We start from the raw sequence: 13,899 nt of genomic DNA on the forward strand, positions 1-13,899 counted from the left end.
GTCATTTAAATTTGCAATAAATGTGATATGAAAAACTGATGAAATGAATTTGATGTTAAAATTTTGTTGAAGATTAAAGCGTCGATAACTTATCTGTCAGTTTGTTTGCAAATAATATGTGTACACACATGCTTTAAAATTATATGATTAATTTTGTGTGTCTGAAATATGTGATAAATTAATGCATTATTAGTTACCGTATGTCACATAAAATTAAAATATGTAATATGCTTTGTTTGTTTGTTTGCTTTTTCGAACTTGCGTTAATTACTTTGGGAAAATTGGTGAGGATATTTTATCCTCATTAATTTTCTCATTGTATGCAGCGCATGTTTGAATGAAAAATCCTAAACATGTATTGGAGTTCCTTTGAAAGCAATTTAAAAATTGCGTATCCTCGAATAATTGCAAGAAATACATTATTTTCCTAAACATTCTGTGTTACTGTTATGGAAACATGGCCGAACATTCAGCGTTTCTAAGCATTATGAGTAAAATGGGCGAATATCGTCAAATTTCTAGACGTAATTTCTCCCGTTTCGGAGATATTTTGTGCATATTATTACCAATGAAAGTGGATTTTAGAATACTTTATTTTATTCTACATATTATGAAACAGATTTTCAAGTTCCTTCAAAAATAAAATCGGCGAAAATCGTCAATTTTCCGCCGTTTTCTAGACGTCATTTCGCCGTTTTGAAGTTACTACATTGCATTTTTACACACGAAATTGATTTTAAAATAATTTATTTTATTTAACATAATATAAAACAAGTCTGCAAGTTCTTTTAAAAATAAAATCGGCGAATATTGTCAAAATTTCGGCCTTTCTTTAACCTTTTTCCGCTGTTACTAATTCATTTAAATTCTGCATTTTTACAATAAAATTGTCCATTTTCTGCTATTTTCTATTGCAAATCATAGAATGTTGGAGAAAATAATGCATCTCTACAAATTTCTGATATAGTTTGTATAAAAATATGACTGCGTCTTATACGAGGGTCAGTGCAAAACGTCCCCGATCGATAGTCCAATATCAGGATGCGTCTTATAAGCGAGGGCGCCTAATACGCGAGTATATACGGTACCTCCCCTGATTGTAATCAAAATGAATTTATATCAGTAACTACTTATAGGACTTATTTGAAATTTCATTATTGTCATTAGTTGGACTGAGCCAATGAGGGTAGATAACTATGGACTGATTTTATGTCAGACTACCTCCCTTAATTTCAAATTAAAATGGGTATATCTCCGTAACTAATGAAGATACTGATCTGAAATTTCATTCATGTCAACAGATTTATTTGGCAGATCCTTCTTTTGTTAACTTGCAATCATTTTTAGCTCACCTGTCACATAGTGACAAGGTGAGCTTTTGTGATCACCCTTCGTCCGTCGTCCGTCATCAGTCCGTCCGTGCGTGCGTGCGTCCGTGCGTCAACAATTTCTTGTCTGCACAATAGTGGTTTCATTTATGATTTTATTTTAACCAAACTTGCACACAACTTGTATCACCATAAGATCTCGGTTCCTTTCTTGAACTGGCCAGATCTCATTATGGGTTCCAGAGTTATGGCCCCTGAAAGGGTCAAAATTAGCTATTTTGACCTTGTCTGCACAATAGCAGCTTCATTTATGATTTGATTTTAACCAAACTGGCATACAACTTGTATCACCATAAGATCTCGGTTCCTTTCTTGAACTGGCGAGATTCCATTATGGGTTCCAGAGTGATGGCCCCTTAAAGGGCCAGAATTAGCTATTTTGACCTTGTCTGCACAATAGCAGCTTCATTTATGATTTGAATTTAATCAAACTTGCACAAAACTTGTGTAACCATAAGATCTCTGTTCCTTTCTTGAACTGGCAAGATCCCGTAATGGATTCCAGAGTTATGGCCCCTGAAAGGGCCAAAATTAGTTATTTGATCTTGTCTGTGCAATAGCAGCTTCATTTATGATTTGATTTTAACCAAACTTGCACAAAACTTGTATCACCACAAGATCTTGATTCCTTTCTTGAACTGGCCAGATTTCTTCATGGGTTCCAGAGTTATGGCCCCTTAAAGGTCCAAAATCGGCTATTTTGGCTTTTGCAGCCATATATAGACTTCATTTTTGGTTTTATTTGATACAAACTTCCAGAATAACTTCAGCAACAATAATTCTTGGATTCCATGACAAATCAGATCCAAGCATAGGTTCAGAGTTATTTTATATCCGATAACCTCCCCTGATTGTAATCAAAATGGATTTATATCAGTAAGTACTTATAGAACTTATTTGAAATTTCATTATTATCATTAGTTTGACTGAGCCAATCAGGGTAGATAACTATGGACTGATTTTATGTCAAATTACCTCCCTTTATTTCAAATTAAAATGGGTATATCTCTGTAACTAATGAAGATACTGATATGAAATTTCATTTATGTCAACAGATTTATTTGGCAGATCCTTCTTTTGTTCACTTACAATAAATTTTTTTTTTAATTACTTCCCTTTTACGTTACTATGAATAGCTTATTTTTAGTAACTTTATTATTATTGGCCGTAGAGAAAAACCGAGACCACTTTTCTGTGGTACAACATGGATGGTACCTCCAATTTTTAGGTGTATTTTGACATATCTGTACCTTGTGAGAATTTTTTTATTTCTTTTTGGTTAAATTTCTTCCCTTTGTTGTTACTGTCCTTTGGACTTAGATATTTTTTCTGAGGACCTTCTTGTCCTCAAGTGCAATGATATCAGGTGAGCGATATAGGGCCATCATGGTCCTCTTGTTTTTTAATTACTTCCCTTTTACTTGACTATATATAGCTTGTTTTTAGTAACTTTTTTATTATTGGCCGTAGGGAAAAACCAAGACCACTTTTCTGTGGTACAACATGGATGGTACCTCCAATTCTTAGGTGTATTTTGACATATCTGTACCTTGTAAGAATTTTTTTTCTTTTTGGTTTAATTTCTTCCCTTTGTTGTTCCTGTCCTTTGGACTTAGATATTTTTTCTGAGGACCTTCTTGTCCTCAAGTGCAATGATAACAGGTGAGCGATATAGGGCCATCATGGCCCTCTTGTTTTAAAGCATGTTACCAGACAGCAATAATGGCGGGGAGAAAAGTGTCTCTTAACCGTTTTCCTTTTTCCGCAAATCTGAGCCGAATCTGGACGGATGACCGTTCCCATTTCGTCTAACTTCTGTTACGTCAGGTAAGATTTTAGACCCGGCAGTCTACACGGAGCTAGGAAAATCGATTCAAGCTCATATTTATTTTACACAATAATTACTCGTAGGCAGGCATCCTTAGTTCTATAAACATCATAAATAACCAGTTGAATATATAGGCCTGTAAAGTACATCTATCTGTTTTATTTAAAAAAACATACCCGGGCCAAATACGTAACTGGCCCCTGCCACTTATAGGTAAAGGTAAATTTTATATACTGTCGCTTTGTGAAACAATGAACATTACCTTTGTAGAGTTTCTGAGCGACCCTATGTCAGATGTTAACTCTTATGTGGCCACATTATCTGCCTTACCTTCATGGGACATGGTGAGACTGTGACGCCTGTACTAAATCTACCAGGTCATCTTAGATTTGAAACTAAGTCAGTAGGAAAATTCATAGGAGAACCTTTTCAGTGCTCCATTTTCTACCACTCTTCATGAGACCTATGAGCTGACTTCGTAATCTTGGTCAAAATCTAGGTCACTAAGTCTTATCATAGAAAAATGGTTTCACTACCCAATTCCCCTTTTCTCAATAGTAACATTTAACATGTTATTGTTACACATACTGTAAACTAGGATCCAAAAGTAGGTTACTAGGTGAATTAATTGAAAAACTTGGTTAATTTTCCACCAGATATACATACTACATGGTCAAAATATTTTTGATAATGAAATGTAGGTATAGTCCATTTTAATCAACCTGGTGGGGCGCGGTTTCGCGACGGTCCACTGCATTATTGTGCAGGATATGTAACTACATATTCGGCAACCTGATTTCTTGTTCACTGGTGGTCTACCTTACATTGTAACCACTGTAGCTCTACCTATTTTGCTCGTTTTTTTTTTTTTTGATTTCCAGTATTTGCATAAGCCAGAGATTAACTCCGCCCCACCAGGTCAAATAAAACGCACTATAAGAAGTAGGCCTGATGAGCAATATATGAGCCACGCCACGAGAAAACCAACATAATAGGTTTGTGACCAGCATGGATCCAGACCAGCCTGCGCAGTCTGGTCAGGATCCATGCTGTTCGCTTTCAAAGCCTATTGCAATTAGAGAAACTGTTAGCGAACAGCATGGATCCTGACCAGACTGCATGGATGAGCAAGCTGGTCTGGATCCATGCTGGTCGCAAAGCCACTATGTTGGTTTTCTCATGGCATGGCTCATATAAGGCCCTCTTAATACATTTGTATGTGTGTGTTCCGATAATTGTGTTTGGCGAAGAAGATTGTGGCATGTTGAATTTTGTTGTCCACACATTACTTATTGGAGACAACTGTGTCTAATGGATGCATTTCTAGTGCTATGGATCTGTTGTGCCCTGCAAAATCATAAGCAAAACATGCTGAGAAAACGTTTTCAAAAATTCCCTCATTTCCAGGTGATGGTTGTATTAGACTAGCTGCTATGGTTATATCTATATTATAAATCAAAATGTGTTTCATATGTTTGTTATTGAATAATACAACAGATAACATCTATCACTTTGTAAAAATGAAGCCTAGCATGTTGCTTAATATGTTTTCTGTACATTATATTACATATTAGAGAGAAAGCACTGATAGATGCTGTGACAAAGGCTTTAAAATAGCAGCAGAGTTACCACATATTTGATTAGTTGAGAAGCACTGTAATAGTAATGTTACCATTCGTAAGAGTAAGATCAGTGTAAGTATATATAAGCAGTATTTAAAAAAGGCAGACATGCGTCTGTCAAATTTGTAAAATTCATCCTTACCCTGTAAGTCTCTAGGTTGATTTCTTTGAATGCAAATCAAAATATTATTATAAATGTAATAGATAGATAAAAAGTCACAGTACAATGAAAATCCTTATCTCTAACTCATTTATTTTGAAATTCCAGTCATCTTGAAGAAATTTTCAAGTCCCATTAAAACTCCTTCTTAACCCTTTCCATGCTGGACATGATTGATTCTGCCTTTGCGACCGGTGTAGATCATGATCTGCACTGTTCACCATTAAGTCAGTATCTTTTTGGTAAGCACCCTTTTTAACAGTTAATGGTTCTGTCGAAATTGGAAGATGGACAAGTTCATTATAGAAAAGCAGGGTAAGGGTTAATGTTTGTATTTTCACTTTGTTCCAGTCAAATTTGATGTACTGCAATTCACCTGTCCAGGTGAATTTAGTATCCAGTGACAAATTCCTGTTTTTCTTGTGATACCTGAAAGTAAAAATTTGTTCCTTATTTAACTGCCCGATCTTGTGTAGCAAATATGAAATAGATATAAACTAATAAGAAAGAACATTTCAGATTGGTAAATACTCAAAAAATGTATATAAAAATACAAGTCATGTTTACAATGTTGTATATATCCTTTCCACACCTGTATATAATAGAACATATTAGTACCTGATGGCCCTTTCAGGCTTATGTAACATGTTTTATGTAACATTTCTCATTATGAAAGTCATTTTGAAAATATTGCTGGAATGTCTATGTCTGCAGCTTTCAAATATGGAGATATCTGACATCTGAGGCATATACTGACACTTTTAGACAGCATTCAAAAGGGCCTTTTGAACAATTTGAAGTGTGTTTTTTCTATGTGCAAATATGCAAATATTTTTTCATAGATCAAAAGCTGACATGTTGTGCTCAAACATAGATATTTTCAAATCATAAGAAAGTGCTGAAAAATGACTGCATTAGCAAAAAAAAAAAAAAAAGTTGATATGCTTACATTTACTATTAAATTCTTTCTTTAAAGAATTCATATCTGCAGAAAATAGTCGTTTTTGGCCAAATTACGAAAAATGTACGCCACTGAAAACAAATGATTTCTTGATAAGTTTCTGCAGTTCATAGAAAAAACATCTTACTCAGAACTTCTCAAAGCTGATTTTGTTTGCTTGGTTAAGAATTTTAAGAAACTTTTTAAGCACTGCCCAGTTCATGTTGTCTTTATTGTTATCAAATTTGAATTTTAAGTTTGAAGTTGTTTGATCATAGATCCTTATTATAGTTTCAAATTAACTTTTTGGCAATTTTCCATTTTATTTGATTGGCAAGTTATTATTTTGGGAAAAAAATCCCATTTCCTTGTAATGGCTTGGAAAATTATTGATGCCTTAAACATTCTATATGACAAGAATTGCATCTTCAGTCAAATAGGTAGTGGTTGTATACCAATAAAAGAAATTGCTCTTTGTTTCAAATAAAGGTCAGTCACTTAAGATCCATTTTGATTATAGTTTCTAAATTTTCACTCTGTCATGCACCTATTTCCCATAAGACATCCATACATTTGCTAGGAAAAGTGGTCTTGAATAGTATGCAGTGAAATACAAATCAACTGAAATCTGGTACCCTCATTGCCGCATTTCAGAAGGCGGTCAGCAGACTAAACACCCTACTTTTTAAACTAACACCTTACTTTTGTTTTCAAGTAAACATCTCAAAAACATGAAAATATAAGTATCTTATTTATCCCCCCCGCCAAAGGCGAAGGGGATATTAGAAATGCTGTCTGGCCGTGCATGCGTCCGTCCGTCCGTCCGTGCGTCCGCAACGATCTTTGTCCGGAGCATAACTCCAAAAGTACTGGAGGGATTTTCTTCAAACTTCATACACTGATAGAACACATTGGGAGGAAGTGCAGTGTGCAAGAACAATAACTCTACCTTGCCTATTTTTTGAGTTATTCCCCTTTATCATATTTTCTTAAAATATTTTGTCCGGAGCATAACTCCAAAAGTACTGGAGGGATTTTCTTCAAACTTCATACGCTGATAGAACACATTGGGAGGAAGTGCAGTGTGCAAGAACAATAACTCTACCCTGCCTATTTTTTGAGTTATTCCCCTTTATCATATTTTCTTTAAAAATTTTGTCTGGAGCATAACTCCAAAAGTACTGGAGGGATTTTCTTCGAACTTCATACACTGATAGAACACATTGGGAGGAAGTGCAATGTGCAAGAACAATAAGTCTACCTTGCCTACTTTTTGAGTTATTCTCCTTTATCATATTTTCTTTAAAAAAAATGTCCGCAGCATATCTTTTTCATGCAAGGAGGGATTTTGATATATCTTGGCACAAATGTTCACCACCACGAGATGGAGTGTCAAGCGCAAGAACCAGGTTCCTAGTTCTAAGGTCAAGGTCACACTTAGAGGTCAAAGGATAGAAGAATGAAAACATTGTCTGGAGCACTTCTTCTTCATGCATGGAGGGATTTTGATGTGACTTGGCACAGTTATACACCATCATGAGACGAAGTGTCATGCGCAGTTCCCTTCTTAAGAATTACTTCCCTTTGTTTTTACTTTAAATAGCTTTTATTGTAACTTTTTCATTACCAGTCGTAGGGAAAAATCGAGACCGCTTTTCAGTAGTACAACATGCATGCTACATCCAATTTTGAGGTGTATTTTGACCAATCTCTACCTAGTAAAGATTTTTGTGTGGACTTACAATTTTTTTTTTTTTTTTTTTTTTTTTTAAAGATTAACTTCCATTAGTTGTTACTATAAATAACTTATGTTGTAACATTTTTAAAATTGACCAGTGGGAAAAAACAAGACCACTTTTCTGTGGTACAACCTGGATGTTACTTTCCAATTTTAGGTGTATTTTAAGACATCTCTACCTGGTAAGGAGTTTTTTTGTGGACTTACAAAAACAAAAGACTTACAATGATTACTAAACAACCACAAAATTAAAATTCCATTTGCAAATACAGCTGCTAGAGTAAAGAAATTTGCTGTGACGGGCATATATTGTGACATTCTGGCACTCTTGTTCCCTGTTAGCTTTCCATTCCTTCTTTTTACAGTAGCCATATAGAAAAACATCATACAGCTATACTGTTCATGAAAATTAATAAAATTTAGCAGTAAACCACCTCACCAGTCCACTGAATAATTCTTTCTTCCACATCTTTAAAACCCCTGATGTGGACCACAACTAAACGGTTTTTCAAAGCTTCTCCCAAAATGAATACTTTCAGACACTAACTTGCCAGGAACTTTAGCCTTCAATTATAATATGCCTGGCGGGGGGATTGGCCATGTCTAACATGGCTCTTGTTTAAGTTAAAATGCATTCCACAGGTGTGATGCTGCCCATTTAATCCTCGCTTTACATTCACTTAAAAGGCAAAAATTTGGATCTGTTAGGGACATTTTTCACCTACACCAAGGAAGCATATTTTAACTGAATTACTGCTAATTTATAACCTAGTTCTTGATCTTGCGATATTTATTTCCCTTGAAAAAACTGGCTGCCATTTTGGGGGACAAAATTCTAGATGGTTTACAAAACCAGTAAATTGGGAGAGAAGGTATAAAAATAATTGTTGTTATCCTTTATGGGTCAGTCACACTCCACTGGGTAGCATTAACGGACGTCCAACTTATAACAAAATTTTCAATCCATTTGTGTCTGTTCGCATGTGTTTCTTTTCCATTTCTCATGTGGCGCCTGCACTCCTTGTCTATCGATGTTGGCTCCATCTTGTGGAAGGTTTTGAGCATGTTCAAAATTTGGAACATACAACACCGTACAAAGTTGTCTGTTAGATGTACGGTAGCAATGTGCTGGTATGTGTTTTGTTTGTTACTCATGCGTTCCTTATTCTGTACTTGTCTGGTGGACCTGATACATTGCCGAACTAGTATCGGACATGCAACGGATGTAACTTATGTTCAATGGACGATATAACTGACAATATATTTGTCGAACGTTCGAACGTTTTGTCAGTTTATCATGCGTTGCACTTACGTTTTATGTGGTACAAGTCAGTTACTAGTACGGTTATGTCCGTTTATTGAACGTTGTTCGTCCTGTTTATGTGCGTTGATCTTGTGGTCATTGTGCGTTTTATGTGCCCCATACCCTGATAGCAAGAGCAGCGAGCAGCAGCGGGGGATGCCTTTCATCACCAGATAACTTTCTGCCGCAATTTTTCTTTACATTGGGTGTCCGTTAACACTATACGATGTACTGTGACTGACCCATTACACATAAAAATTACATAATGTAACAACCATACATAATGTTTTTGTCATAAACAGAATTTTAAAGGAGTTTGTAGTAATTGTTCCTTCTCTTGAGCAGGAATACTTAGGGCTGGTAAGTCACACTTGACTGAGCAAGTGACCTCGAAATCTGTTGTCATTACGAGCTGGCCAATGAAACTCTGTGACCTTAGGAATATTCTCTGACGGTAAACATATTATTTCTAAATTGAGGCGACTCTGACTGAACACGTTCCACGGATAACATAGGATGATTGATTGATTCTTTTATTTCTTCCATTCTTGAAGAGCATAACATGTGTACAAACAGATAGACATATATCAGCAAATTTACATGTAAACAACAAAATAAATATTATCATTTCCTTCGAATGCATGGTCCGATATGTGAAAACAAATCCCATTGCGACCCTCTAATTATATGTAACAAATTCAGGCAACTTGTGGAATTGGATTGACTGGGTCAAATGTGTATAGCCAGTGTGTTCTTATTGCCGTATTTACTCCCCTGAAAGTGGTAACATTGGATTTAACAATTTATGTTAGCATGAATACTAGTCGGACTAATCCGAGGTATACAGTTTGTTTTATATTGTGATGGTCAAACTGCTGTGGCTGCAGAAGTCAGAAATTAAAAAGCAACCACTCAGCGACAGTAAGCTTGTCTACATAAATACCTACTTGACATTTTTAGGCAGTATAAAACAACATAGTTCTTTTTTTTTTTTTTTTTTTTTTTTTAGTGGGGTTTTTTTTTGTATTTTGGTACAGAAATAAACACACTCTTGGTGCAAAATGTAACGCCCCCAGGTCCGCTTAAAAAGTAAGTAAAGTTTCTTTTTGACAAAAGTCCCCACCTGGAATGGATGGAACAACTTATTTCCAGCCTAGGTCACGGCAGGCGTCATTTACCTCCCCAGCATCCTGTCTAGACCGATACTGTTGGAAACAGAACCAGATTAAAGTAAATCACCCAGTTCTGAACACTAGTCGGGATATCAGCCGCAACCGGGAATCGATCTGGGTCCGGTAATCTAACGTGGATCGCTGGTGTAGTCCAAACTGTTAACCACTGCGCCACCGACCACAGGTGTTTGAAGCTCTATCAATGAAATATATGTGCAGGTTAGATCTCTTGAAGAGTATATTAGGTGGGTGGGATATGGTAATGCATATATTTATTGATAGAGCTTCAAGCGCCTGTGCACTGACTCCCTGATTAAACGGAAGGATATGGAATGTCAATATGGTAGAATAGTCTTGTCCTTGTGTCCGATTCTGGGGTTCTGCACACTGATGACCAATATTTTAAACAGACATTGCAACCCAAATTTTACAAGATGATCATTATATATTTATATAGATGTGCCCTAGAAGGAACTTTTGCTATTCTTTAACTTGTTATACTTTACTTTTGATGATGGATTGCCATTTATACCAGTACCAGTAAAGAGTAAAAATGAATGAAGGATCTTAACCATGATACTGATTGACAGCAAATGCTAATGACTTTGTGATGCAGAGAGGTATTTAAGTGGTTACTGTAATTTCGTAAAGATTAAAATCCTATCAAAACTGGTCAAATCATTGTTGAAATATGGACTATGGACAAAGCTCACTGGCTTCACAGTTTGCCTGATGTTAAAAGGGTAAACATAAAAAAAATTGGTATAAATTGTATTTCACTTGTAGTTAGTAAAAAACACGTAAGAGAAAATTGGATAGTTTTGAGCATTAAGAAATGTTTGAAAAACTACATTATATTTTGCATTAATATGAAAATTGTGGTTATCTGATAAAAAGTCAAAACCCCATAGGCCCAGAGTATTCTAAACTTAAAACTGTTCCCATGAAAAAACTTTTGAACTATTATGGTTTCACTGTTTCCATGGCGACCATTCATTTTTGGAAGGGAGATATAGATGATAATCAGTTATATCTTGGTCAGTTTTGGTAATAAAACAACATAAAAAATGGTATCAAAATGGAGCTAAGAAATTGGCCTTAAAATAGCAGCATTTTTATGTTAATTAACTAATTTGCATATTCATGAATATTAATGAGAATGTTACAAAATGACAAATTTTCATAAGAAAATAATATTTTCTAAGTTTTAAATCAATTTGAAGTGCCAAACAGTTTTGATCTGTTCTGAAAGTCTCTCAGTGTTTTCTTAAATAGTATTTTGCAACACTGATGGTGTTTGTTTACTCCAAAATAGGTATGTTTAGCTAATTTGCATAAAATTAACCACTACCACAACCATCTCAGGAAACAAGATACCACTAAAATTTAATAAAATGATGTAATTAATTGTTATCAATAAAATAATTATGTGAGCTATTTTGTTTGGAATGTAGTTTAAACACCTTTTTGAAGGAGAAATCAATATGTACCATACTTTACACTTGTTACGTTACCATTTCAGTAACCTTGTTTTATTACATCAATTACATGTATTTAGAAAATATAGATCATACAGTTTTGATCAGATCTTAATGTCTCTCAGTGTTTTCTAGAATATACTGAGATTAGTAGTTTTTTCTACATTAGGTATTTTAGCTATTTTGCATAAATTTAATTTATGCTAAAACAGACATCTCTGGAAACAAGATATAACTAAAACTGAACAACATGATGAAATAAACTGTGATCAATAAACTTGTGTTATTTCAGCTATACTCAGCGTCACTGAAAAGTTACCACCCTAATGGCCCTTATATTTTAAAAATCGCATTGGACTGTGTTAAAAGCATAACACGACTACATTTTTGATGCAGCTGAGGCGTCACTGGTGTAAAGATTTGTCAAATTCGATTAACTCCATTTAAGGCACAGGTTGCACGTGCAAAATGACTTTTTCCAACAATGTCAACATGTACGAAAATTCAATCGCAAATCATTCATTGCACTTGAAAGTTAGTCGATAGACTAAAAGGAATACGTTAAAAAAACCCAGAATATCCTTGCTAAGAATACCACGTTTAAGGCACGATCAATGCCATCAGGCCATTGGTATGGTTGACGCCAAACTTTCATGTCGTGAAATTTCACGTCGTATGTGCTGTTCTCACATGACAGTCATGAAATTGGTCAGGAGACATGATCAGACAGGGTCTGTGAGTATAATAGACCACGCACAGGCCATGAAAAAGTGACGTCGATATTGTATAAAAAAGTAAAGAGGTATATATTAAGTGGTAACTTTTCTATGACGCCCAGTATATATCATATGAAAATATAGTGTAAATACTTATATGAAGGAGGAATCTGTTTGTAACATACCTTACACATGTTACGTTACCATTCCAGTAATCTTGTTTTATTATATTGTTATTTTCTCAGAAAATAGTAGAGGAATGATATTTAGTTATCCAGTTATTAAATACTCCTATAAAATACATGTAGTATAGTTCCATACTTCTTCTAACAGCCCTTTAAAATACGTTACCACTGTATTTTGCCATATTTAGAAATTTGTAGGAAGAAATTTGAAACATTGTTATCGATATTATAATATCATTGAATTGTTGAAACTTTAAAGTATTAATTCTAATTTTCTTTCTTTACTTTTGTCAACCAAGAAATCATCTGAAACATTCAAAGAAAGTTCTGTTTCACTTATGCAGGTGTTGTTTCACACCTTCGTTAAAAAATTTCTGTGCTAGTTCATATATTAGTTGGCACTACATGTATTGATGGGTTGAAAACTTATTGTTAGTTTTAATTCGAATTATGGCACTTCAGTTAAAGTTCTGCTTGCAATTCACTATCAAGCAGCTATTGTTATAAATTTAACTAAAATAATTGAGTTACATAAGTAATTTGGTCAAGTTATGACCCTTGTTTGATTTAGAATTTGTCAGTGGTCAAGCATAATGTTTTATGGGGATGGCTCTTGCGGTTTAAGCAATATTTTAAAAATAGACTGTTACTTAAGGAGGCATTGAAAAATTCAGTACATAATTTGAGGAGGTCTGCAGAATTTTGGGAAACTGATAATATGCAGACAGTTCATTATGGCAAACAATTGTTCTGTTCCAAACAAAAATTGTTTCTTGACATCGGTACAATTTTCCAGAAAAATGAACATTTATGTGTAATATGTAAAATAGTATTATTTCTGTCAATTGCAGATAAAATTCCACTTTGGCATTTATCAAAATCTGGTTTGCTAAACCTAAGTGAAAAAAATGATTCTGTTCAAAGAATACATGGCATTGATGCATGATAATTTCATCTGGCATTATCAACAGAAATAAAGTAAACAGTTTTTATGGAGTGTTCCTTTCTTAGAAAGCAAAAAAGTGTGTGTTCCCTTGCAAAAAGACAATAAGCATTTGTTAAACTCGCTGTTTACAAGATAAGAGGTAACAAACACACTGTTCATTCTTTATCTCTTCTGTTGCAGAAAATTCTGGAAATGTAATTAGGAACATTACGTAATAAACAACAAAAGAAAAGATATGTTGTCTTAAATGTGCATGCCAGTTTAATCAGACATGAAAATGTCTGTGTTTTTTACAGTTCCTGATATATGCATTGCTTCATTTTTAGCTTAAACTCTTTAAAATGAAATTAAAGAAATTTGTTTCTGACTGCTTTGCCATGGTTGAATTTTGCTTCAGCAATTCAGTGATCAATTTATTCATGG

At 34.5% G+C, this 13,899-nt stretch overlaps 1 protein-coding gene across 2 annotated transcripts in view; it reads left to right on the forward strand.

Annotated features, from left to right (window-relative positions):
- The window catches only part of LOC123530075 (stabilin-2-like), a 402,834-nt gene that overhangs the window by 103,388 nt on the left and 285,547 nt on the right, over positions 1-13,899 (forward strand). The gene's annotated exons all lie outside the window — the stretch shown is intronic.

The sequence above is a fragment of the Mercenaria mercenaria genome, chromosome 13 (assembly GCF_021730395.1).
Source record: "Mercenaria mercenaria strain notata chromosome 13, MADL_Memer_1, whole genome shotgun sequence".
NCBI lineage: Eukaryota > Metazoa > Mollusca > Bivalvia > Venerida > Veneridae > Mercenaria > Mercenaria mercenaria.